The following is a 25,663-nucleotide window of genomic DNA, read 5'->3' as shown; positions in this document are numbered from 1 at the left end:
CAGATGCTGAAAGGACATGACAGAACCATTCAATTGTGGTTCTTCAGCACTTTTTTAAATTAAAAAAAAATTCTTAAGGATTAATCTCCGTATAAATCATCAGACAATATAGGACACTTCAAAAAAGAATCCTGAAAAGCCTTCTTCCTTTTCTGACACAGACCTTGCACAGAATAACATTTAGGCCAAGCTCTGGTGTGACTGCTCCCTCAGCTGCCGGCAGGATCATTTCTGGCTACAGCAAGGTCCCTGTCCTGCCAGGTCAGTCATACCTGACATCCATTTATCATTTCTTATCCTTTTCTGTGGTTAAAACTAGTTACAGCAGTTTCTGAGCAAAGAGTCAAAGCCTGCAATCTCAGGTAAATAAAGAGTCAGCATTTCCTCCTTGCTGGAATGCAGTAACATAAAGGGTGAAGATTTCTCCTCCACTTCCAGACAGAATAATGAAGTACTGTTACACTGCTTTTCATCTAACTCAACTCCAGTCCAAACAAGACACAGCCACAGGAGGGAGCGTGTCAGCAGCAGCAAGATCCCTTCAAGAAGTGAAAAATATCTAGGGGCAAGCTGCTGCGGGAGCTACAAAGAGAAATGACAAGTCAGACCAGCTTCTAGAGCAGTCCAACAACCTGGGCTAGGCTGCAGCTGGGCAGGATAGAGAAAACTGCAATGCCCTTTCACTCGATGAGAAGAGGGGGAGGAGGAGAGGCAATACTTGTAGCAGCTGGGGAAACAGCAATCCAGGGAAAAGCTGAAGCAGCTGCTTAGCAGTAAACAGGCACCAGCAGAAAGTACTCCTTATGATGGAATACAAATGCGTGGACAAAGTTATTTCTATTGTAGCATCCTTCCAATTCACTTTCTACCTCAATTAGAATTAATTTTTAAGGTCCTAAGAGAAATCCACCACCTTCCACACTGCTGCTCCTACAGTAATAAGGATTAAATCAATCCTTTTTTCTGTCAGCTCCCTACTGTGGGTGAACATATGGCTTTTGAGAGACTGACCCATTTCCCATCTGCCAGTGGCCAAACTGCAGGTGTTGAAGCATTGTCACCTTCCATGAGATGACAGAAAGAGGCTTTCTCAAACTACAACCCATCTCATCAAACAAAGATTCTTAAATAAGGAAAACTTTTTAGTATACCAGAACTTATGCAGCACCTGTGTGTACATGTGCATACATTAGAGTTTCATATAAATCTTCATTCAGCTTGTGTCATAACCTCATTCTCTGCAAGTGGAAATTTATCTTTCCAATAAGACAAAAACATAGGTTCTTCTACAGCAAATTTTCACCTAAAGAGAATAGTCACAGTTTAAGAATCCCTTTTGTCATTTCTTTAGTTGCTTGTAGGCACCAGGTCCAGTCACAAACAAGGTAGAGACTGCAATCGCCCATGCTACACAGCAGGATGCAGCAACGGGCCTCTCAAGTACATGGAGTTTGATTACTCCAAAAGCAATCATATTCCCCTAGTAATTAGCCCAGCTGACAAATATATTGACATATGAAGTACCCCACTAACATGGGATTACTGCATTCATTACCTGAGCTCTACATGTTATCTAGTGCAGTTCTATCAAGTACATTTAGTGAAGCTCAGGGTTTCTATGTTACATTTTGTTATAGAAATGCCAGAACCAGACTCATCCTGGGACCCTTGCAAATATGTATTCCTGTTCTTTGAAGCAGTGGTACATTATTCCAACTTCACTTTTCATATTTTGATACTCACTGAAGTACATATTTTAAAATGTGCCAAAATACAGAGCATATTTTTAGCCCAAGACAAGTCTTCCAAGCTCTCACCAGACACAGCTTGAATACAACCCTATCTGGAGTTGTCAGAATGGTAGTTAAGCAGGAAGCTGAAGATCTGTACAATTCAGGAACAAACTGTTAAGGGACCCTCCCTACTGATACAGTTCTCCAGCTTTCCTAAAGGATTTCACTTTAAGTCCTCCATAAAAAATAATGCACTGAAATCTGCATTACTGCTATTGACAGTAATGGAAGTTATCAAGTGCTAGATAGACTAGCAGACTAGACTTACAGATTTAAACTGCTAGTTCAATTATCAGTGCTTTTAATTCCAGAATGAAATTCTTTTTGTTGTTCCAGCCTCAATTCATTCACTAAGCAGCAACAATTACCTTTTTAATTCATAGTGTTAAACCAAGAGTGCTTTGAATGAAAGATAATGGCAGTGAATACAAAAATAAAGCTTTAAATGAAATTCCAATCCCAATTCCAAAATTAGATCTGCTACCTACATTTTAACAGAATTAAATTTTGCTGAATAAACGTATCTCATCTAAGACTAAGAGAGTAAAACATTAGGAGCAATCCTTCTTACACTCAGTAGCCAGCTCAGTGTTTCCTATGGTAAAAAGCTTCACTGACTTAAGAAACATAGGATAGCAGTGAAACTCTAAGAACACAGCAGCAAACACCAGAAGAGATACTGTGTCTTATGATATTTAATTTTTTTTTTTTTTTGGGGGGGGGGGGGGGGCAGGTAAAAAATGAAAGATATTACTTCACAATTTCCAAATGCAGAAAGTTGTAAAAAGAGAGTAAAGTAGGACCAAGCTTCCTGAAATTTCACATCCCAGGTTGTTTGGAGGCCCAAACAAACATTTAGGCTAGTACATATACATCATTCACAATATTTTTTTTTTTTTTTTTTTTTTAATCTTTGAGAAGACTGACCAGTTTGAGAAGACCAATTCCCTTGAAAAGACCAATATCTCTTTTTTTGTTGTTTTTTGTTTTTTTTTTTGTATACATTGAAGTTAGAGACTTCAAGGCTATTGATTTTTACCTGCACTTCAATTTGTCACTTGGTTTTACTTCTGTCCTTGTATTTTTCTTTAGGAAACTATCAGTAAAACAAGTACCAGCTTTTTTTTTTTTTTTAATTATACAAGTACTACATTTGTTTTTATGTTTGGAAATTTTTATTATGAAAAATCCCTACAACTACAGATGATTTGGAACTAATACAGGGAGGAACGTTTTTCCTCTTTTTGAAAAGCTTAGAAAATGTTGTAGGAGGAGTCGTAGATGCGTGGCCAGTGCTATACAGTTTTTGTTACTTCCAAGTCGCTGTTAACATCTCATAGTCTGTTGACCCCAATACAAATTTTTATTCTCATTGCTAATTAGAAATTCCTCTCATGGTGGTCATCAATAACACATGAACCAGACATCATTCTCCAATATTCTTTAAGGTTTCATTTATCAACTTGTAATTGCAAGTCAGTGTACTAGGAAACAAGATAAAAAGACTCCAAGATATGTTAGCTTTGTACCAACCTTTCTCTGAATTAAAATAGATTTTTTTTAATGTGAGGCATATGAGATATCTTTAAGAACCAGTTTCTGAAAGATGGTAAAATTTTGAAACAAGAAAATCTCTACAGAGAAATAAACTATTCAACTTTTTCCCGTTTTCTTACTACTTTGACCAGCCATTATTATGATGCTTTACAGCACAGTCATTACTAGGGATCTCATATTTATGTAAACGTATGGTAAAAAGTCATCAGAATAAACTCATTAAAGAATGAAATTTAATGAAAATCTTTGTTTTAAATGTCATAAGATACAAAGAACCATGAATCACTCCACCACATATTTCTGAAGGAAAAAAAAGTGAATTATATAAAATGCACTGAGATTATTTAGGTATGACATATCTATTAATGAACCAGTTGCAATAAGCTTTGTCATAAAAAAATTTAACAGATTTTTTTCCAGTTTCTGAAAAAAATTCTGAGCAATATTTCTTACCTCTGGAGAGGTAAGGATCTTTAAATTACATCATGTCTAAATTAGAAATTTCCTAGATCTCACTATAGTCCTTGGATAGTCCTATTAATCACACTTCTACTATATACTGAGGGTACTACACTAATACATATTTTCTTTTAATACCTTTCAACCATTAGCAGATTTCAAGCTACTGAAAAAAATAACATTTTTCCATAGAAAAAAAGAAAAGCACTTGACTACTATGCTTGCTTATGAAATTTGCTGAAAGATGCATGCCTAATTTATATGGTCTTCACAAAGTAAAGTATACAAAATTGTGAATCTCAGTTTCCCACACAGAAAATGTTTTTTACATTACAATTCTGATTTCCATCTTTAAAAACTGTTTTAAAGAGCTAACTTTTATTATGTTTAGCTTTATTAAGCATATTGCTATGTTTGGGTTTTTATTAGATCACTACAGTGAATGATGACCTACTTCGTAATTCAGGAAAACAAATGCCTAATAAAGGATGCAAAGTCAGCATTGATTAAATTGGGTTCCACACCAGGAGGAAGTGACTATTATTTTCAGAAATCAACACAATTTGTATTAATAGTTTGTGTTTTTGCAGATGCAAACAGCCTATTCTTTACATTACATTTTTCACTTACTGCTAAGCCAGAAAAAATATTTATTTTTCCAGTTCACTTTAAAAATCACAGAGCATGTTTTTAAGCATCTTTAAATGTGGAATGATGCTGAAATAAATATATAAACAAATCTATTGTTTTATTACATAGAATCATCAATAAGAAATAAGACATAAGTGTGATATAGATATATGGATTTTATTTCAGCTATTTCCATATTTATCCACCTAAATTTTGTTTTATTAATCTATGGCAAAGCATTCATACAAAATTAATAGTGGAGAAAATACATGTAATAATAGATTCGTTATTTAATTGACAGAACACCCTCATAACGTTCAGCAACAGATCTGTCATTGTCAAAGAGTACATGTAATATCTTGGACTACCAAACACCTGTCTAAACAAATAAAGTGAAGAGCAGAGGACAGGGTTCCAAATGCAATCTGATTTTCAGCACTACTTGAATGTGTGCACCTAATCATTTTAAACATCACACCTTTGTCTTAAATACTGACAATTACAAAGGTTGCTAAATTATCTTTTTTTTTTTGACATTTCAGAGAACAGAATGTTGGCTTTTTCTGAATCTCAAGTCAATAACATCAGCATTTTAGCAGTGAGTAGTTTATAACAAAGACTAATGGGGATATTTCAGAGAGAAAGACTCTTAGTTAATAGCTATCTACATTCTCAACTTCTTTCTTTTCACTCAGAAAAATAGGTTTATTTTATGGTTTCAGTATCACTCAGGTTTCATTATGGTTTGCTGTTGACCTCTATAGCACAAATGGATGGAATATCTTTCTGGGTGGCAATGATACAATTATCAGCTTATTCCTAACTACAGATGACTCCAACAAATTGTTTTCCTAATGAATTAATTCAAAGGTCTCCAAAAAATCAATGAGTGGAAGTGCTGTGGTAGAAGCACTATAGGTGGTTTTTTTTGTTGTTGTTTGTTTGTTTGTTTTTTAACTAGCTACATACTAAGAATTTTCTATTAATTGTAAGCTTACTGCTGTGACAATATGCATGCAGGCCTAAAAAGCTTTGTAATAGGATATGCAGCATTTCACTTCTAAATCATTCCTCCACATCTGGTCTAGCTTAGCACTGACCTAAAATCATTACCGTATGAAAGATCCATTCTAAGTTATGCAAAATGAACCTACTTAGTCCAGTTTTTAAACTGAGGAAATATCCACATCACAAAAGAGCCATTAAAACATCCTGCAGAGCCTCCAAGGATTTAAGAAATGAGCTTGCTTAGCTGAAGTAAAATTTATTATTATGCTCTTAAACCACTGCTGATTCATTTGCTGCATGCTCTAACTGTACTGGATAATGCCATTAGATATATTTTGTTGCATACTATACTTTAAATATCTTATATTTGTTCCCAGTATGACTGGAAATAGTGCATCATATCCATTAGATGGCCCCAGAGGAATTTGCAGTGTTCACATTATTTTGACAGGATCTGAATACAAGTTGGAGCCCATGGAGCCTTTAAGCAGCATTTAACTGGCCAGGCTATATCAGCTGTTACCTCATTCTCCCTCAACTTGTTAAAGCCCACTCACAGAACCCTTGATGTTGGCAAAGACCACTAGGATTATTTACTCCAGTTTCCATCTACCACCACTATTTCCCATTACCCATACCCCTTAGTGCCCCATCTCCACTATTTTCCCCCTTTTAAACTTGAGCTAGCTGTTACCAAACTCTCTGTTCCTGCCATTTCCCCTCTCTGTAACCCTCACCAGCCAGGCTGCTCTCAGCCACCTCCCTGCATTTCCTTGGCAGGGCTTCAGGATGCCCCTAAATCACAAGCACACTCTGTGCACAGCATTTGCCTCTTCAAGTCTCCCCTCTCCAAGCATACTAATGGAACTGAAGAGAGGCAGTGTTACACAGCAGACTTCTCTTAGATACAGAGCCTGGAAAGAACTTCTCAGAAGGAAGAATTTCATACCCTAACATTAATAGAGGAAGTTTGAAGGTTTCATCTGTTGTCACAGCTAGGAAATATGTCAGAAGTAAAAAAAAAAAAAAAAGAATTTAATCTGTTAATGACTGATGGAGTGACAAGTTACTTGTGCTTTTTAAAGTCATACAGGAGCTCAATCACAGATCTGGAATATCCTCTCAAATACCTCCCAGCACAGTACACTCTTTTGCAGACCTGCACACAGACACACACAGTACATGTGTGTGGCAGGGAGGAGCTAGTCTGGACTTCTGTATGCATCTCTGTATGACTTCATTTGCTAAGTGCCTCTTCCCAACAAGATCAAGAACAACAATAACTATAGCAATATAACAATACCAAAACAGACCACACAGTACTCTGGTCAGTTTGTTCTCTTTTAGGATCTACAACAGCAACTACTATTTAGAGGACATACTGCCGGTTTGTCTTAAGCAGGGTTAAACAACTTTAGCAGCTGAATCTGCTTTGCTGCCGTAATTAACTGTCTGTGCTTTGTTATTAAACAGACTTCATTCTCTGAGGCTATCGCACATTACACCTGTAAATTCATAGTTTAAGTTCATCATCATGCTTAACTCAAAGGAATCACTAACAACTGATGCGAAGCTTGATTTCCTGTACAAGAAACTTTCATGCTGCAATTTGGTATTGGGAAGTGATAGCAAAAATATCAAGAAGCATGGGCCTTCTATGTAAAAGACAATGAATGTTTGAATTTTACTTTCAAGTCACAGAAATCTTGCTTTTCAAAATAGACATGCATCTATAAGTGTCTTGACACTTTCCTCAGAATTCTGGTCTCTTTAGACTTTAAAGCTTGTTACAGTGTTTCAAAAATTGCAGCTAGAGACAATACATTTCAAATTGGGTAAGGTTTTGGCAAATGATGTGTATTGAATTTTAAACCCAGATGTGATACTAGTGCCCAGTGAAAAGGGAATGAGGACCAATATAGTGGCATAACTCAGATGTTCTCCCTCACTTTCAGTGAACAGTTGAGAAGGATGGAGGAAAAAAAAAGAAGTGGTACATCCTGCTCCAGGAAATAGGCACCTTTAAGGATTCTATACATCTATTATTTCTTCTCTTGAAGGGATTTAAATCTACCAGAATGACCATTCTCTGGGCTTTCCACATGGAGGAGTGGAATCCCAGACTTCCTTCCACTAGATTGTTAGGATATGTTATTTTGCAAATGCAAACATTCTCAAGCACCTAATACAAATCAGCCCAAGACAGGCTAATTGTAACCCCTGAGGCATTTTCCAGTCTAAGGAAATACTGTTTAAAAAAAATTAAGAACACTGCCACACTAGCATATTTCCTGACTCCAAATGCTATCATGTTTCACTTTCAGAATTTATAATATGCAGACTGGATTTGGAGGAAGGAAATAAGCCTTTGTAGATTCCAGGTTTGCTGTGGCTGTCCACAATCTCTGCCTTAATTGTGTTTCTCACATACCAATGAAAACACTAAGCATATCAAAACATTTCTCAAAACTTTGTCTTTACACATATGATTAGAATTTCACTGCCCAGATCCTGAACATGTTTGGGATTAATTAAAACCATGAGAAATTGGTTTGTATAAACACTACCAAGAAGGAAAAAAAAAAAAATCATTCTCTTGCTTTACTTACATGTTACACGTGTCCTTAGTGTACACCAAAATAAAAAAATCAAACAACTCAAAAGATGAAAATGGAAATCAAAGTTACATGCAAGTATACATGTCAAGGAAAACCAAACAGTGAAATCAATACAGCTTAACTGTGGGACCTACTTTAACTCTTAACCCTTTTAAGATGCCATTCTTGCCATACTCCCTGATAGATGGGCATATAGATTGAAAGCTAACATCCTTAGCTCACTTGACAGTTACAACTATTCCAGTTTCTATAAATGTGTACTTATTAGACTGGAAAATAAAATCATCTCCAGAAGCCAGGGATCAGACTAATTCAGAACAGATGTTAGCTCTGTGTATCTTGCAGCTCAGGTTAATTCATACCCATCAGTCATTAGCTATTTTGGGCTGTTTGCTCTCTGAACAAAAATAACCTAGGATTTCATGAAGATCAGCAATAGGTGTTTCAATGAGTCAGCAATCACTAAGAAAACAGCTTTGTGCAATACTTCTGTCAAGCCCTCACTGTGAAAAGGAGTCCTTCAAGATCACAGAACAGCCTCGTGGGTTTCCTTTCTTTTCCAAAAAGAAATAAGTGTATTTATGGCAGAACAAGATGCATTTATGTCCTTGAGCTATATAGACCAGGTGCTTTTACCTTTCTGTCAATATTGACTCAGACTGTGGAGACATCTGTCCATAAATTAATTATGGAATTAAGCTCTTATTTTCAATTAACCAGGCTTAGCAGTTTGTCACATGCTACTTACATCCACAAGTTTTTGTAATGCCAAAATTACCCAGTTTTCCAGACATTTGATAGCAGGTCTAAATCTTCTACTGTCTAATCCTTTATCTCAGAAGAAAAAAATGCCCAGTTCTAGATTGCTTACTTCAGATTTTCACATTTTACCTTCAGCACCCATATCCAACTGCTCTTTGCCAGTTTTTGCTTGTGTCATTCTGGCTGCTCTATTCTGCCTGAATACATGTGCACACATGTACACACACATGCACAGTTAAAGTGATCACAGTGTCACCTAGCATGCATACAGCATAACATCACTTCCTGGACCAGCTGTTACTGTATACCATATTACAGCAAAATTCAAATCCAGGAAATCATCATACATCAAAATGTTACAGTACATTTTCATGAAAAATGTGGAATGGACAGCAGCTGAGATCTTACTTCACCCAAACATTAATCTAGTAACTTTGTTCAGTGTAATTTACCACTCATGCCCTCAACATGCTGACAAAAAAAAAATCTTTCTTCACATTGCCCAAGGACATGAGGGAACAACAGGGATTTGAGGGGGATTTATCCCATTTGATCTAAGCGACTTTAAAAGTTACAGAAGTTTCAGTTGGAATCAGCAAATGAAACTAGATTTCCAATCTGATTCAAAGTAGCACTATGAAACCAAGAAAAGTTGATTATGCATAATTCACAGAAAGCCAAAGTATAAGCCTTTCAGTTTATTTAAAAGGTTATTAAATAAAGATATTACTTTGCAAACAGGTGCTCAGCACTCAGAGGGTTAAAACTGTTTCCTTCTCAAAAAACAGTCAGCATTGTGGCTAACATACTGCCTGGCCTCACATCATGTACAGGACATATTAACTCTACCTCTTCCAGATATAAGAAAAACAAAAATGCTCTGATTTATATTCCAAGTTATCAATACATAAGATCACTAGGAACTGAACTGGGGTGTTGTAGTTAAAGATCTAATGAAATGTTAATGCAAAGTTTTGAGAAGAAGCAAGGTCAGTCGGCATACTAAGAAACAATAAAACTCACCCAGTGTATTCTAATAGCTGATCCTTAAAATGGCAACTCTCTTATCTGCTGTGTCATTGCCTCAGCAGAACAACCAAGACATCTTGAAGTCTGACAGTAGCCTTTTCTATTTCAATCTATGGGTTTTATGTGGATTTGCTTTTGTGTCTTGTGTGGCAATCAAAATCCAGTTCATTATTCCAATAAAATTTGGCATGTTTTCAGAGACTAGCAGCGCAGCTTAAAAGTGCAAGACAGATACACACTTGTTAGTACACACGTGCCTTGGCCAGGGAATTGGCCTCCTCAACAGGAATAGCTGTTTCTAAACACATTCTAACACACTTGAATATTGTGAGTAACCTGCAGTAGAGCTACATGAAACAGCTTCAAAAGATGTACTATATTTAAAAGCCTTCTCAGCAGACCCCAGTTTATCAGTAAAGCTCAGCTCTGAAATACAATTCTTCATGACAAAAGCTAAGCATTGAGAGAAGTCTTTCACTAATGCAGTCATTGCTATCTTGTATTTTGAGTTTCTTAAAGGCTCACCTTGGAATATCAGCTTAAAAAACATCTTACCACAGCCCTCAGACATGACAATATCTAGCTCTTTTTTTTGTTTGCATTCACCATGTAAGTTTTACTGGTCCTTATCAAATATCTGTCAGAAATCTGTACATGTTTATCAAAAGGAGAAGTGCAATACAAGTCACTTGGTTCAAACTTATCAGTGGGCTCAGTTACAAGCAGCTACGGTCACATTGTGCAACGCAAACCAGTGATTTACCCTTACTTTCCAACTTCCTACCTAATTAGACTAATATTACACTAGGCAAGTATTTTACCCTTAGACTTCTTATGTTTTAAATCCATTTTGTTGAAATATCTTTACTTACCTCCTTAGCAGTGACCCGTCAAGCATAAGACAAGGATTTATCTAGCTGGTAAAAGGAAACACTTTTTTTACCCCTTAAAAATAGTGCTCTACATAGCATTTGTTTTCTTTTTGAGTAAGGGGTGCATGTAAATTTTCCTTTCTGTCACCAAGTAGTTTCAGCTTCCAGCAACAAAGTAGTGGATTTTTAATACTGTTTAAAAAACAAATAATAAGGTCAAAATTTGCCTTAAGCAACTGGAAACAGGTTCTTCACTTTTGGAAGTCTAGAATGACCCCAAGCTAATCGTGTTCAGATGCATCCTAATTTAGAGCAAGTAACAAACACTTTATAAAAACTCAGGGCTTGAGACATCTATAATATGAGCTAGTCTTACCCATAAGACTGATCCATAAGACTGGAAAAAAAAATAGAAAAAGCCAACCCCCAGAAAAAATAACAGGAACAAACACATAAAACTACAAAGATTTAAAAAAAAAAAAAATCAGAAGAATAGTTTTTTCTTAAGTACTATATAAGAAAAATAGCATCTTCTCTCCATCATGCCAGTTGTTTTTCAAGAAACCTGGGCAAGTTACTTAATCCTTAGAGCAGAAATTCCTCTTTTAAAAAAAAAAAATTCCCTTTTAAGCTAGTGAAATCTATTCAGAAAAGGGATCAGAATTTCAAATAGATACACACATACATACACACATGGACAGCTCCTACAGTCTGTATTCAGATTTTGATGGAGATACCCGAATTGCTTTGTTTTAAAACACAGTAATACACGCAAAGTCCCACAAGATTTCTATTTCATTTTTCATAAGCTACTTTTTAGAGACAGTCTAGAGCAAATTTTTTTCCTCTCTTCTGTGAGGGATTTTTAAAAAAGAACAATAGCTGTGTATAAAAGAGCAACTACAGGAGCAACATTTAGGAACAGAAGGCTGAAAAAGCAAGATGCAGAGAAAGTCAATATGTAATAGAATTGAGTAGGAGCTGAAAATAAGAAGTCTAATGTAAAGTGCAAGTTGACAGGAGTAAACAGTTGCTCCTTACAGGAGTAAGGAGTTACAGAGGCAGGATGAATTTCAATATCGAAGAAGAGACTCAGCTTCAAGTTCTTAATCCAGAAAGAAAAGAAAATGCTTTGAAAGTGACACAGCAAAAAAAAAAAAAAAAAAAAAAAAAAAGAAGAGTCATACCAAGAAGTCACGGCAAAGAAAAAAAAAAACAGAATTTGCTCTCTATTCAGACACATACCTCTTATTTTATTCATACATGAAGTTGGTAAACAATTCACATTAGTCTTTGATGCAGCTTTGTCTTCATCCTAATCCTGAAACAATGTCAACAGCCAGCTTACAAACAGTAAGGAGCTCCTCTTGAAATAGAAAAATTTACAAGTTACCCTTATACTGAGAAGAAAACAAGCAGCTCGTTGCTTTCTTTAGTACAACCTAACTTTACCAAAGGCAGTCTTTAAGTGTGTCAACTCCCGAAAGACCCTGTACTGTGGGTGTTGAGAAATCTATCTCATAGAGCTATTTCCTCCTAGAATTCTATCTCAGGAGGAAGATCTCTGCCAAAAAGAGCACACATTTCTAAACTACAGACAAAAATACAAGCATATATCTGAGGTGTATGAGGAAAGCATTTGGTGTACCACAGCTTCAGGACACCAGCTTTTCTGAATTCCATGCTCCACCTTGCAGATACCTGGGCAGCCACACAAAGGATTCCCCAGTTCCCCCCAGCCATCAGCCAGTGGAGTGCTGACTGCTGGCCCTGGGTACTCAGCAGTTGCAGAAGCCACAAAGCTGGCAAACATATTAAAGTGCTATTACAGTTCACAAGATTCATCCTCCAACCCTAGCTTTGAGATCAATGTTTTCTGTAGGATGCAACAATTACTCCACAGCCTGGGAACAATTCACTTACATTTAAGGTAAAAAAGTCTTCACTCCTAGGTGGTTTAGAGACATTCGTTCACCAGAGGGACATGCCCCTTGTTGGCTGGCACAGTGACTGAGTACTGGACAAGAAGCAGGAGGAGATGCACTTTGGCCAAGCTGGCCAGGACAACAGTACATCAAGTGTGTGCCATGAGAAGTGTGAGTTCATGCAGAGCAGAGGACTCCTGGCTTTAAGTGTCTTGTCTGGAAGTGCCAGACACTGTAAACTGCATAGAACTGAATTTTTGACCTTGGAGTAATGAATAGCTGAGTCAGCCTTGATGGGATTCAGAACACACAAGAGCTTAGACATTTGAAGCTTCAACCACAAAAGAAGAAGGGAGAAACTATCTGTAGGTAGTTTTACTTTTCTCTACCACCCCTCTTTCCTTTTCTTCATGAAGCAAAGCTTCTCCAAAAGCATCTTGAGTGTGAGAAGCCTTTTGATTCAGGAAAGCACATTTTGGTTCTCTTAAATAACTTTGCTGAAGACCTTTCTGATGCACTGGACCTCATCAATAGCATAAATGTTTACATAGCGAAAAGCCACAGTGACCATTCTGAGCCAGTTTATGGATTTGTATTACACCTTTTTATGCCTGACTTTAAAGATGTGAAGGGAGACAGAGGCAGGGGGAAGAGAGGAAGACAGTGCTTTTATTTTAGAGTCAATAGAAAATGATAGATCCAAAACCAAACATAGGAAAGAAAAATGCCCCCCAAGCCTTTAGATAACTGAATAATAGGACAGGTGTCCACCTAGAAAACAGGGGAGAGAAGGCTTTTAAAGAACAACAACATAGAAAATGTCTCTTTAAAAAGTGTTTGATTTAAAAGTACAGCTGTGGTCTCACCTTCCCTACGCTGAAGCCTACAGAAGCTGAGATGTGAAAGGTGGTGGCTGACTCTTCTGGGGGAATTTTGGGTCACGACTGTGACCTCAGACACAGTTGTCCATCCACACATCCCACTCCCCAGCACATAGAGTAGTAATCCAGGCTCCCCTGGATCTCCATCCAACCCAGCTTTTTCCTCTCACTCCTTCTCTTTCTGTGTCAGGAAAAACCTGGCCCAGCTCAAATGGCTTCTGATAGGAGCAACATACACAGTTTTCCTTACTTTCTGCTACTGGAATCTTCAGTGATGTGCAGCTCCTTTCAGCAAAAGGGCAAAGCAAAAGGCACCTTTCTTCTCCCTTGTCAACTGAAACATTGATATTCAGACATAAATTATTTGCAAGATGATCCTTTAAAGTCATCTTTCAAATCAAATATCATTAGTTTTATCCTACTAATGCCAGTATAATCTCAGCGCACAGACACTTCATTGCATGCACAGGTCAAACTTACAATGCAAAATATAAATGTAGTATTTCAAAACAGAATTCTAACACCTCTTACTATGTAACTTCTTTTTTTTCTTTTAAACACAATACCTAAATACAATAAATTCAGGCATTCTGGCTAGCCATACCTTTTCCTATACCAGTAGCATTCAGAAGGAAAAAAACACCACAAAAAAAAAAAAAAAAACTACACACGCCAAGCCCAGAACACTGTCAGTATTTCTCCTATGACACAGCAGTAATTTTACAGAAGAGTACAAGTTAAACACAGAATGTCTTTTTCTTTTAAATTATTTTGAAGGAAATATTTCACTGTAATTTTGGAAGGCCACCAGATCTAATAAATGCCTTGAGCTCTTCTGATGAAGATGACTCCTCCAAGTTTGACAGGGATGGGTTTCTGGACACAGAGCCATTCCGGATCCATGGGGTTGACACCCACCCAGCACTATTCTACTGCTGCACAACACTAAGAAGATAAAGTCTAGAGCACAGGATTCCCTCAGTATTAGAGAAGAGTGATTGCTTTCTTCCATAGAGGATATGTTCTGATCGCTGTTCAGGAGATTTTTAGTTGTTTGGATTTGTTTTGTCAGCATACTGTACTAACTTCTACTGCAGGAATTGGATCTTGCCATCAAATCCCACAACTGTTTTAGAAAGAATCAAACTTCTGCTTCTCTCTCTTTGCAGTTCCAGGCTATGTAGAAAATATTTAGTTGACATTATGCTAAAGGATTTTATCATAGCAAAGACTAAATGCTAACATTGTTGCAGTTTATGAATATACATCAATATCCAACCACATGTCAGTATAAAATTGCATATACAAAGAAGTCTATCAGAGCAAGCCATCCAAATTCAGTTCTTAAAGAGAACTGAATGCATTTTCAAGATGTTTTACCTTTGGTAAGGATGATTCAGTAAATCCAGTAGTGGAACAAAATGTAAAGGAACACAGCTTGACTGTTGCTGAATACCGTCTCACAAAATTGTCCAAATTATCTAAACAGGAAGCAAAATTGTATTGCACCTATAGCATTTCTATATTCAGTCATGGTCTGACTCAGGCAGTCAGGTTTGCAATTCATAACAAAGAATCTTTATCACTCCATACTTTTCTATATCTCATACAGATCTCAGTGAAATGCTTGGGCCTGTACAAAAAATGAACAGGAAATATTCTCTAATTGAGGTACTGTGCTGAAGTCAGAATTAGTAGAGCTGTTCACCAAAACTCTAGTACTACCATCAGACCTCCAATATCATTGAGTGTTTCCCAGGGCAAACAGTGCTGTGAGAAGGGAGTGGTATAGAGTAACAGGTACTTTACAGTTCATATACATACACACACACACACAATTCATGTATACATATACACACACATGCGCGCACACACAGTTAGGAAAATAAGATTTTTATTTTTACCAATAATGAAAAACAAAACAAACAGCCTGCACCAGAGATTTCATAGCAGACCATTTGTTCACAAGTACTGTCAGAAGTATTTCCTCAATATTCCCCAACTTTTTATCTTGTAATAATCCTGTCACGTGCAAAATCTAATAAAATACACTGATATTAATAACGGCATAATATCCCATTGAAGCACGTCCTATGAGCACTCCTTACGAAATGGCCCCTAAAGCTGCAACTTCAATTGCTTGACAACTCCCTTCTGACCTCAGCCACCCCACCCTTCCCCTTGCTAACTCATGCCTTCCACGTTTGCCTGATGAGAGTGCCATTAACACAGAGGATCACTACTTTCATAACGTAGAATGCCTCACAGATAATAAAGCAACATAATTATAGTTTTCATTTACAAACATTTGTATTGCGTTTTTTAATAGGGGAGGGGAAACAAACATGCTTAGTTCATGCTGAAAATGGCCTAGGAGCAGTGCAGCTGCCTAATTAAAATATAGGAGCTCCATTCCAGCTTCGCCAGATAAGCCCATCATATCTATCCCTGTGAAGGGTAATCAGATTATATTTACTGCTCCATACTTTATCAAGTATAAGTGATCAAAACACAAATATAGACATCAGTAAAAGATTAGTAGTTGCTGGTTTTTTTCTTAATGCACTTCTCAAATAAGCTACATGGGCAGAACAGAGCCAGAGACCACTCCCTAATTCCTAGTGGACATATTGATCAATTAAAATGACATGTGTCTGGTCTTTTCTTTCCTTCTAAAAGCAAGCAGCTGAAAGATCGAACCTTTCAAACATGCTAAACCAGACAATTATACAATGCTATATGCCATCCAGCAAGATTAGGTTTAGCAAAATCAGCCTGGCCTGCAGAAGTGAGATATTAATACAAAGTAAATGAATATAGGACATTGCAAAGAGTTTCTAAATATTATAGGCATGTTCCCAACCAATTTACTACATAAAAGATGCACATTTTCTTCCCACTATAAGCATAGAAGCATTTATACTTATGCATATTCTTATTTTATGAACAGCAAAAGCCCTCAGAATGTCTGAATCTTTGGCTACACCTTTTACTGCAGTTGCAGCAGGAAAAAAAAAAAGGATCTTTCCTTTACTGGAAGGAAAGCAGATCTGAAATGCACTACATTCATATTAATAACCAGCATAAAAACAGAGGAAAGGAACAGCTGAAAAGCTAAAAACTACTGTACAACAGAACACCTGGTTATTGTCTGACAGTCATATCAATTTTTATTTTTTTGTTTAAGAATATTAGCAAAAATAGGGTAAAACCAAAACATGTTTTAAATTAATACAGTGCCAGCTGCTTGTTCAGTACTGCTTCATGAGGTATTTTCTGTGCTATTTGGGTATGGAAGGCCATTGAAAATAAATAGGTTATATTAACGTTATTAAAATACAGTAGGTTAAAAAAAGAGCTGAATATAAAAAAAATATTTAAAGATGCATGGAAAATAATGAGCTAACATTACGGCATTAAAACTTAAAATAGTAATTCTTTCTATTTAAGCATATCAAACTAAGCAACTTCAACTGGACTGTGAAATCTAAACACATTCTCTCCAAATCTTCAGAGATTATCTCAAATGCAAAGACAATGTACTGAATGCATTTTCTGTAGGCCTTTGTCTTAGCCTATCTGCCTGAAAAACAACATTTAGGCATGCATCTTTTCTCAGAATGATTTTCACAAGGCAAAATCCACACATTCTCATATTAAGAAAGCCTTATAAAACAGGAAAAATAATGGTGCAATTAAGAACAGCACAACATTTCGCACTTACCATGTCCTGTTCAAATCATCCTCTTTTGATGTTTACGGCACATCTGTAGGATGCAATACTAGGAGGTGCCTTGTGTGACCTGCTGCATGATGCTGTGACATCAGTTCAGATGATGCAGCTCATTATGGGAAAGACTGCTGTTGCTATGGCAACGGAGATGTGATACGAATCCTTACTGCATTTCCAGGGGAGCCCGAGACAATACGGAAGCCCTTTAAAGAAACAGACAATATACAAACAGGCTTTTAAAGTACTGTGCCACAGATTTTTGAGTCCATGTTCAAGTAAATGTCTTTTACCAAGCACTGTTTTAGACAGATTATTCTGGCACAGTGATACAGAATCAAGATCTATACACTATTCACTATTTTCATATTTAAAAGTTAATATTACCTTTGTCAATCTAAGAACACATCTTACTAGCCAGAATTTTTTACCATTTAAAAAAACCTTCAAAATAAACAGTAGCATGATTTTTAACACCAGGGCTGTAAGGACAATAGCTATTCTACAGTATTATAAGAAGCATGCATATTTACCCTGCCCCACCCTGCTCCTACAGCCAATCTGTCATTTTAAAAAAAAATATCTTGTTGCCAGGGAAAAAACACATTTAGTACTCCAAAACCATCAGATTTCACACTGAGTGAATAACAATAAACTGGGCTTTTTTGTTGCTTTTTTTATTAAAAAAAAAAAAAGCTTTTTATTCACAGAAGTGTAAAGAAGTTTCTAACCAACCAAGTAGAAAGCTCCTTATCATTTTTTTTTCAGCTGTAGGGTGACCTGTGCTACCATCTGCATGCTGAGTAGCCAGGCTTTCATCTGCCCATCAAGCAGACAGTCAAGTGGAGACAGAGCCGTGGGCAAGCTGTGGGCCCAGTGGGCCACCATCAACCCCCACCTGGACCCAGCATCAGCTTGCAACAGAAAGGCCCCTTTTCAGAACCTGCTCCATGGGCCAGGACAAGGCCTGCAGACCTCACACCTGGAAGCTCACAGTGGTGATGAGAGAAGGAAGGGTCATGAATGAGCATTAAGAGGAGCTGTCTGGAAATTAAAATTCACATCCAAAGAAGAATCACCACATTTTGAGCTATTTGCCAGTTCTGTTTGGGTGAAAAATGTTTCTGGTAAAAACTGTTTTTCCCCATCCATGAAAATCCCTTCTACATGGTAGGAAAATTAAAAATACACAAAACACCAGAGCCTATACGCTTTATATGCTGAGGCCCAGGGGGAAACAAAAAGCCCAACCTGAACCAAGAAGCCTCAGTGTCCTGCAGATGTCAAATAAACATGTGCACCACTGTCTGAAGTACTTAATTCCATTAAACCTCAGTGTAAGTAAGTAAAAAAAAAAAAGTCTTCGATTTTAGAGGAAACCATTTGAAATAATTATACCTCTTCCCTTTCAACTTACCTTTCAAAGAAAGGTGGCATGTGTATGTATTGAATAACAGATAAAATACAAAGCTTCTCTACCAACTTTGGAAATATCTAGCACTAACTACTGTCACACCTCTTCACCCTTTACATTCTCACACTTGACACCTTCTCTTCTCATATTAATTCTGTCAGTACAACACAACAATTCAGCACTCAAGTTGACTCAACAAATCAGATCTACCATCTCATGATAAAGTTTTACTTGCAAGAGTGACAGTGGATTTATTTCTAGATCATTGAACATTTAAAGGTTGCTTAGGACCTTTGGGATATTATCTGCAATTTAGCAGAAGACAACACAACTGAAATGTGATTTAGGCTGGACTGCTATGGAAGTTAGGGAATGTCATCAAAACACAATAGACTTTACAGTAGGCTAATTGTCATACCACCCGAATAAATGACAACTTTCTGAAATTCATGTAAGGGAACTATATCTCTAAATAGCCAAACACTATTTAGTATATTTTTAAAGTATTTTTACTGCTACAGGAGCACTGAATGGAACCAGCAAGCTTTATTATTATTAGGAAAGTGGTGAGATCCAGGAGTAATCACCAGCTGATCTGACAGTTCTGACTCATTCCACATCCAGTTGTTGGAGGAGTACAACCAGTGGAGAGAGCACATGGGAGCACAAGGAAGCAAGCATTGAGTCAGTCCCAAATACAGCCAGACCTGCTCTGGCCAACATCCCACTCTAGCCCAGCTCTTTTTGCAGACTAACATCCAGCTGCATAGCTTTTCTTGTAGGGTGAAGTAGGAGCAGAGCTGACATGGCAATGAGGGTGGATGGGAAAGGAATCAGACAGCAGCAAGGAAAATATTAGAATATTTTTCTAAAGATTTCTGCCTATTTACTGTTAATTACAGACTGTATGAGTCTGGGTATCCACATATGCAAATGATAATATGAAAATGGAGACAAAATTATAGTGATTTTCCTGACTTTTGGCTGTTTGACATTCTTTAAATAGTAGCCTGTTTTGTGGTATATTTCAACCCCATCAAAAAACATTCATCATGAGCCAGAGCCTGTCAGATTGTGTGCAAGGCAGCTGCAACAAGAGGATCCCAGACAGAGCACAAGCTAAGGATTTTTAGCCTAAACATCATGAAAACTTTGTTTTCTATCCTGTAGAACTGGGAATTTAGAGGAAGTCTCTCAGTCTCACTACTCCAGCTGGGTTCCCCCACCCCATAAAGTGAAAAAAAGAAAAAAGTGAAAACTGCAGTTATCCATCCAGCCCAGGACTGACATATTTAAAAACTATGCTTTAAAATTGCTTTTCATTCCTACTCCTACTGGTTTCCCAAAACAGGAGATGGAGACGGAACACGACTCATAATATCACCACACTGACATCATGATCATTTTGATGCATCCTGACTAGGTTTCCAAGCCACAAGCACGGGGCTTCAAATACACCTTTTTTTTTTTTTATAATCAAAATAGAAATCTTTCATCATTATTTCAGTAATAACAACACAGGTTGGACATTAAAATAGGAATCTAGAGTAAGGTACACATTCTCCCTTTCCAGCATAAGTAGCAATGCATTTCACCCTTGCCCCCATTACAGTCCTCTGATCTGAAGGGCAGAAATCTGATTGATTTTTCATCTGAAAGGATAAAAGAGTTCTAGCTAATACTGTCATTGTTTATTCCTACTATCCATTTATTCAGATAATGATAGATAGCACAATCCACAGCACTTTTCAAGAAGCCACCCTTTGCCATGTATGTAGGCATTACCTTGACTTTATTAAGTTCTGCTTTCCCCTCAGTAAGACCAGTAACAAGCCAGGGCCAAATCCTACTATTACTTATCTTCTATTTAACTACGTCCAAGAAAATGAGTTAAAAGCAAACTCAGTAAACAAAGTAAAATGCCATAATCTCTGCAGAACTCCAGATGTTTCCTTTTTGTGGCTTTCCCCCCTCCAAATAGAAGGCAATGGTTGCTTACCTTTTACCAGCTATACTCTACCCAAATAGCCAAGAGAGAAATGGGAAAGCACACTGAAGTATAAGCTGAGCAGAACTACATGCCAATTTCTATTTGAGTGTGGAGCCCCTTGTTCACCTCAAATCATAACCCAGAGATTTCCTTATTTACAAGATGAACATTTCGCACTACAATCTGAAAGAGAATGGGGTCACTGATTTTCTACTTGCACACTTGTCTCCATGGATGCCACTAGGTTAAAGGTTAAAAAGTCAGTCTGTTTTCTCTAAGCAAGGTTGCCTTGCTTGATCTTTTGAAGGATAACAACTTTGTAGGCAACAGTGAGCTTCTTTCTATCTCAATAACGTGAGTGCACCTAGTATAAACATCTGATACTTACTCTATTCAGAAACACCTTCAGGAGTTAGGAAAACTAAAAGCAGTCAAGAACATATAATAAAGATAACAATGACATGCAAGCCAGATAATTTTATTCATCCCTTTTCTACATCCACAGGTAGATAAAATAAAATCTTTTCATTCCATCTTACGCTATATTTAGTTATGACTCAATGCATCATCTCCATTCCCATCACAATGAAAGGGTACAGCAAAGGTGGGAGTAATTGAACACTTCTGGTAGCCACTAATGAGCTCTTGTTCTTTAGATAGAGAAACAAGTTCCAGGTGTTTTGGTCTCACTCTGGACCAACTACTAGAGTATTAAAACACTGCAAGGAATAAAATATTGTATATCAGCAATAGATTTTGGCGTACTCCATTTTCCTTTGGTCTCATGACTTCAACCACCCCAGAAGTATATTATAAAGAGAATAAAAATGCCTTAGAAAGGCAGCAGCTTATTAAATATAACTCTTGTCCTTATTATAGCCATATCTATTAAACATACCCCACTGTGTGCATCTTCCCATTTCATCTCCACTTATACCAGTCTAAAGTAAAAGTTGAGACCTGTTCCATGTCTTGAATACTGCAAAATTCTCTACACCAACAATCACTTTCCATTCAAAACATCACTAATACATTCATCTGATTCATTTAACGTGAAGCTTTCAACTCCGTAAAATTATTATTTTCCTATTTGCACTTCAAGCATTCTAGAAGACTATATAATTTCACTATATAATTGCTGCTCCTACATTTTCTTCCGCCTGTAACTTCATACCCTGTTTTTCCTAAGTTAACTTCCTTTCCCCACACTCTCCTATCAACGCAAAAATCCCTAGATGAGAAACTGGTAATGGGGAATAGTTTTAAAGTAAGACAGGGGAGATTTAGGTTGGATATTAGGACAAAGTTTTTCACACAAAGGGTTTTGACATACTGGAACAGGTTGCCCAGAGAGGTTGTGGATGCCCCACCCCTGGAGGCATTCAAGGCCAGGCTGGATGTGACTCTGGGGAGCCTGGTCTAGTGGTTGACAATACTGCCTGCAGCAGGGGGATTGAAACTAGATCATCATTGTGGTCCTTTTCAACCTAGGCCATTCGATGATTCTATGAACTTAACCTTCATTTACCTTATACTAACAATGGTTTTCTCAGCTACAACCCTACTGATAAGAAATAAAAGATAAGAAAACAACAACAAAAAACAAGCTGATCAGCTGATTACCATCACTGACTAGTTTATATACTATACTTGGCCAATATGTTCTAAAGCATCTGATTCCTCTACCTCTAGTCAGTGATGCTTCCCCCTGGTTGTTTCATACTTTCAGTAAGTATTGCACAGTAAGAAAAACAGGCTAATGGCATAAATGCAGTACACACAAGAGACTGCAAAAATTTGTGTGCAATGCTGAATAAGCTTTTTGGCTTCATGTTGCTGAATTTAAACTGCTATTTGCTCTTCAGTAGACTTATTTTAACTCAGCTCAGACAAGCTTATGCCAGCTGCTGTTTTTTTCCCGCTATTACACTAAAACTTTAGCCTAAAGCTAAGTCACTTGCTGTACACACACACAGAGGCTAAAATATAGCATGTTTCTCTATACTAGTTAAAGCAAGAATTTTTAGAATCTGAAGCCAGACAACTAACAAACTCCTTTAATAAAGTCAATGCTTTCAAAACCTCTATTTACAACGAATCTGCTTTAATCTTTCATAGCCTCTTTCTAAAAACCTAGTTCAGCATTGAGTGAATTACAACTAAGTATTTAAACACAGGTGGCAAAAACATCTGGCTACCAGAGTGACAGAATACAGAATTAGGAAGGTAAGAAAAAAAAGAGGGAATAACATGACAAGAAATATCAGATTAGAAGTTGCTGCAAGGTGCTAAAACTCATACATAGCAGAAGTAATTAGCACAAGTAGAAAACGCCTCATTACACTTTCAAGAACCTAATGTTATAGTCAGTTTGATAACCATGGATAAGAGACCTTGAGAGAAAATGCAGATTAGGCCCAACAGCACATTACAAGCACCACTCAGCACATTACAACCTCATATTGACTGTAGCCTTAATCTTGCAGAAAGTCTAGAATAGTAATGCTCTGAAAATGAGTTTACTAGACAAAGACTACATGTTTGATCCAACCTGTCACTTCACGTTCTGTATGAACTCTAAAAGCATTCTTTAGTAAACACAGAGGTTTCCACTAATGAGGAATTAACATTTGCAAATTTTACCTATCATCTACACAATAAAGCACAGAAGACATTTGATAAGCTGTTCAATTTACTTTAAAACACATGGACTTCTTCCCTCTAACCCAACCAACAAACAGGGCTGCTTTAAGACACACCCCAAACAAGCTTACTAGCTCTGCAGTACAAGAGTATCAGCATAGATAGAAAGCATGTGCAACAATATGGACAACCAGGTTTAGCAGGTTTTCTTCCAGCTTTAAAGAAATCTGATATGCTATCTTATCAGTCTGTAGGAGAAAATAACAGATACATCATGCTTTAGCTACCTTCTTAATTGATTAATACTAACTGAACATCAAACGAGAAGTTTACTCTCATGATTAGTGAAATTGGTGACAACAGAGAGAAAGAGAAATCAGATAATGAGGAGCCTATGGAAGAAGAAAGGCAGACTTCAGAGAGAATTGCCTAGCAGTTACCATACAGCCCTCCAGTACCTCCTGAATATGCACTGCTGCTTTAGCTGACAGTAAGAAACAGTAATAGTTAGAAATGAAGAGCTCTTCCTGCTCATCAGCATCAGTCACAGTAGGAAAAATATATTTGAAGTACTTTCCTAGCCCCCCTTCTCTCTTCTTACCACCACAACCACATCTTCCTGCTCCTCTTCTTCTCACAGCCTTTCAGGAGCTGAAGGGAGTTCCCTTACCACAGGCAAGTACCAACAATCAGCCTCTATTAAGTAAGCCCCTGTGGGAACAACTGTTAACAGAACAGCTCTCTCTACCCCCAAGAGCAACTTCAACAGGCTGATTTAGCTGCTGCCATACACCATGACACAGAGACGGGCATCAGGCATGATAGCTCAACCACCCCAGTCAGAGGAACACTGAAGAGAGAGTAATACACAAGAGAGTTACAGAAGCTCACCCATATGGCAAAAAGGCTAATTTCTCCCTCAGTATCCCAGGATAGGACCTGTATCCCATCAAACTAGAGAAAGCAAAACAAAAGCAACTTTTCCCACACATAGAAAAAGCAAAATTATCAGATTATCCCCCAACAACCTTCAGCACCCCTAAAATAAATAAATAAATAAATAAATAAAAATAAAACCCTTGCTGACCTGTTTTTACAAAGACATCCTTTCTATGCTGCAGCCTGCTGAAAGGGCAGAGTACTGTGCCTATCACAGGCTTGTTGATACACCTGTGGGACTCTCTCCCCCTCAGCTTTCACTTTTCCTGCGGGGGGGGCTCTTACTCAGGACAAACAGGTGCTTGGGGCAAGCCTGGGCAAAAATAGAGGACTTTTTTTTTTTTTCTTTCTCAAATCTGGTAGCATTATCAAGGGACAAAAATCTATTGTTTAACTAATGAGTACAGGTGTTAGAGATTTACTGCTAGAGTTTGGCTTCAGCTGCTGAGTGATTTTGGTCATTAACAGGTGCTGCTCTGGCCTTATTTTACTTGAGTAGAACTCCCTTTACAGTGGTGAAAGTTGTTCAGAATTTAAGAAGAAAAAAGTCAAAACCATAGTAAGATACAAAGGCTAAGACTTTTAGACCTGTTTTTGGTTTTTTTTAAGGACTGGGGTATTATGCCTGCTTATGGAACTATATGAAAGAACTTGATCAAACTTTAGTGTCAAAGGTTATTTATCTGTCCTTTCTTATTGCTATTCAGCCAATACATATGCTAAAGCTATACTGAGGGAGGTGCTATGATAAGAATAGGTACAAGAGTTAGTTTTCATCCCTGTCGGGAAAAGGTGGAATACAGCCCTGAAATGTAGGTCCTGGCTGAGATAGGGGTTCAGAGCCCAATAGTGGTGGACACCCTAGCAGCTATGCTCAGATCTGCAGTCTTGCCAGGGGTCTCCCGAGACAAAGGGACAAAACAGCAAAAAAGCTGCACTGTCCCAGTGATACATTAAGCTTCCCCTAAACCCAGAGAAGTGACAAATACCATGCCCAGCTACCAGGGTCTCTTTCAAAGAAAAAAAAACTCTCACGTATGTGCTTATATTAGTTTTCTAGTTCAAAGAGAATCAAAAACAACTCTCCCAACCACACACATTTATGGTACTATAAATCACTGAGCAGTCTCAGAGGTCGTGAGCTGAATTCCTTTTTCACAAAGCTAAACCAGAAATGAACTCCAGGAGAGAAATGAATGTACTGCACTTGAGAACCAGTGCTTAATCCTGAGACAAAGTCCAGTCTGTGGCAGAACCTCCTAAAAAGATGCTGGTGAAGATGCCAGGTCCTCAGTACCATTTGCTTTGCCCCATGGCTCTGCTTTCACTGAAATGCAGTGCTCCCTGGGATGGGCATTACCATAAAACAGGGTCGTGAGAGCCTGTGGGGTCCCTTCTCTTGTCACAGCTCTG

General features: G+C 37.5%; 1 protein-coding gene across 2 annotated transcripts in view; it reads right to left on the bottom strand.

Moving 5' to 3' along the window:
* AKAP6 (A-kinase anchoring protein 6) overlaps positions 1 to 24,693 on the bottom strand; it is a 271,062-nt gene extending 246,369 nt beyond the window's left edge. For both annotated transcript variants that reach the window (XM_090141307.1, XM_090141308.1), the window contains exons 1-2: positions 24,399 to 24,693; positions 17,259 to 17,470 (exon numbers count right to left, since the gene is read on the bottom strand). The gene's annotated coding sequence lies outside the window, so the exon portion shown is untranslated. The remainder of the gene's footprint in view (positions 1 to 17,258; positions 17,471 to 24,398) is intronic.
* Between the last annotated feature and the right edge of the window lie 970 nt (positions 24,694 to 25,663).

Source organism: Phasianus colchicus, chromosome 5 (assembly GCF_987193195.1).
Source record: "Phasianus colchicus chromosome 5, bPhaCol1.hap1.1, whole genome shotgun sequence".
In the NCBI taxonomy this organism is placed as follows: domain Eukaryota; kingdom Metazoa; phylum Chordata; class Aves; order Galliformes; family Phasianidae; genus Phasianus; species Phasianus colchicus.
Note: the sequence above shows the minus strand (reverse complement) of the source record. Positions and strands in the feature narration are given on the sequence as shown.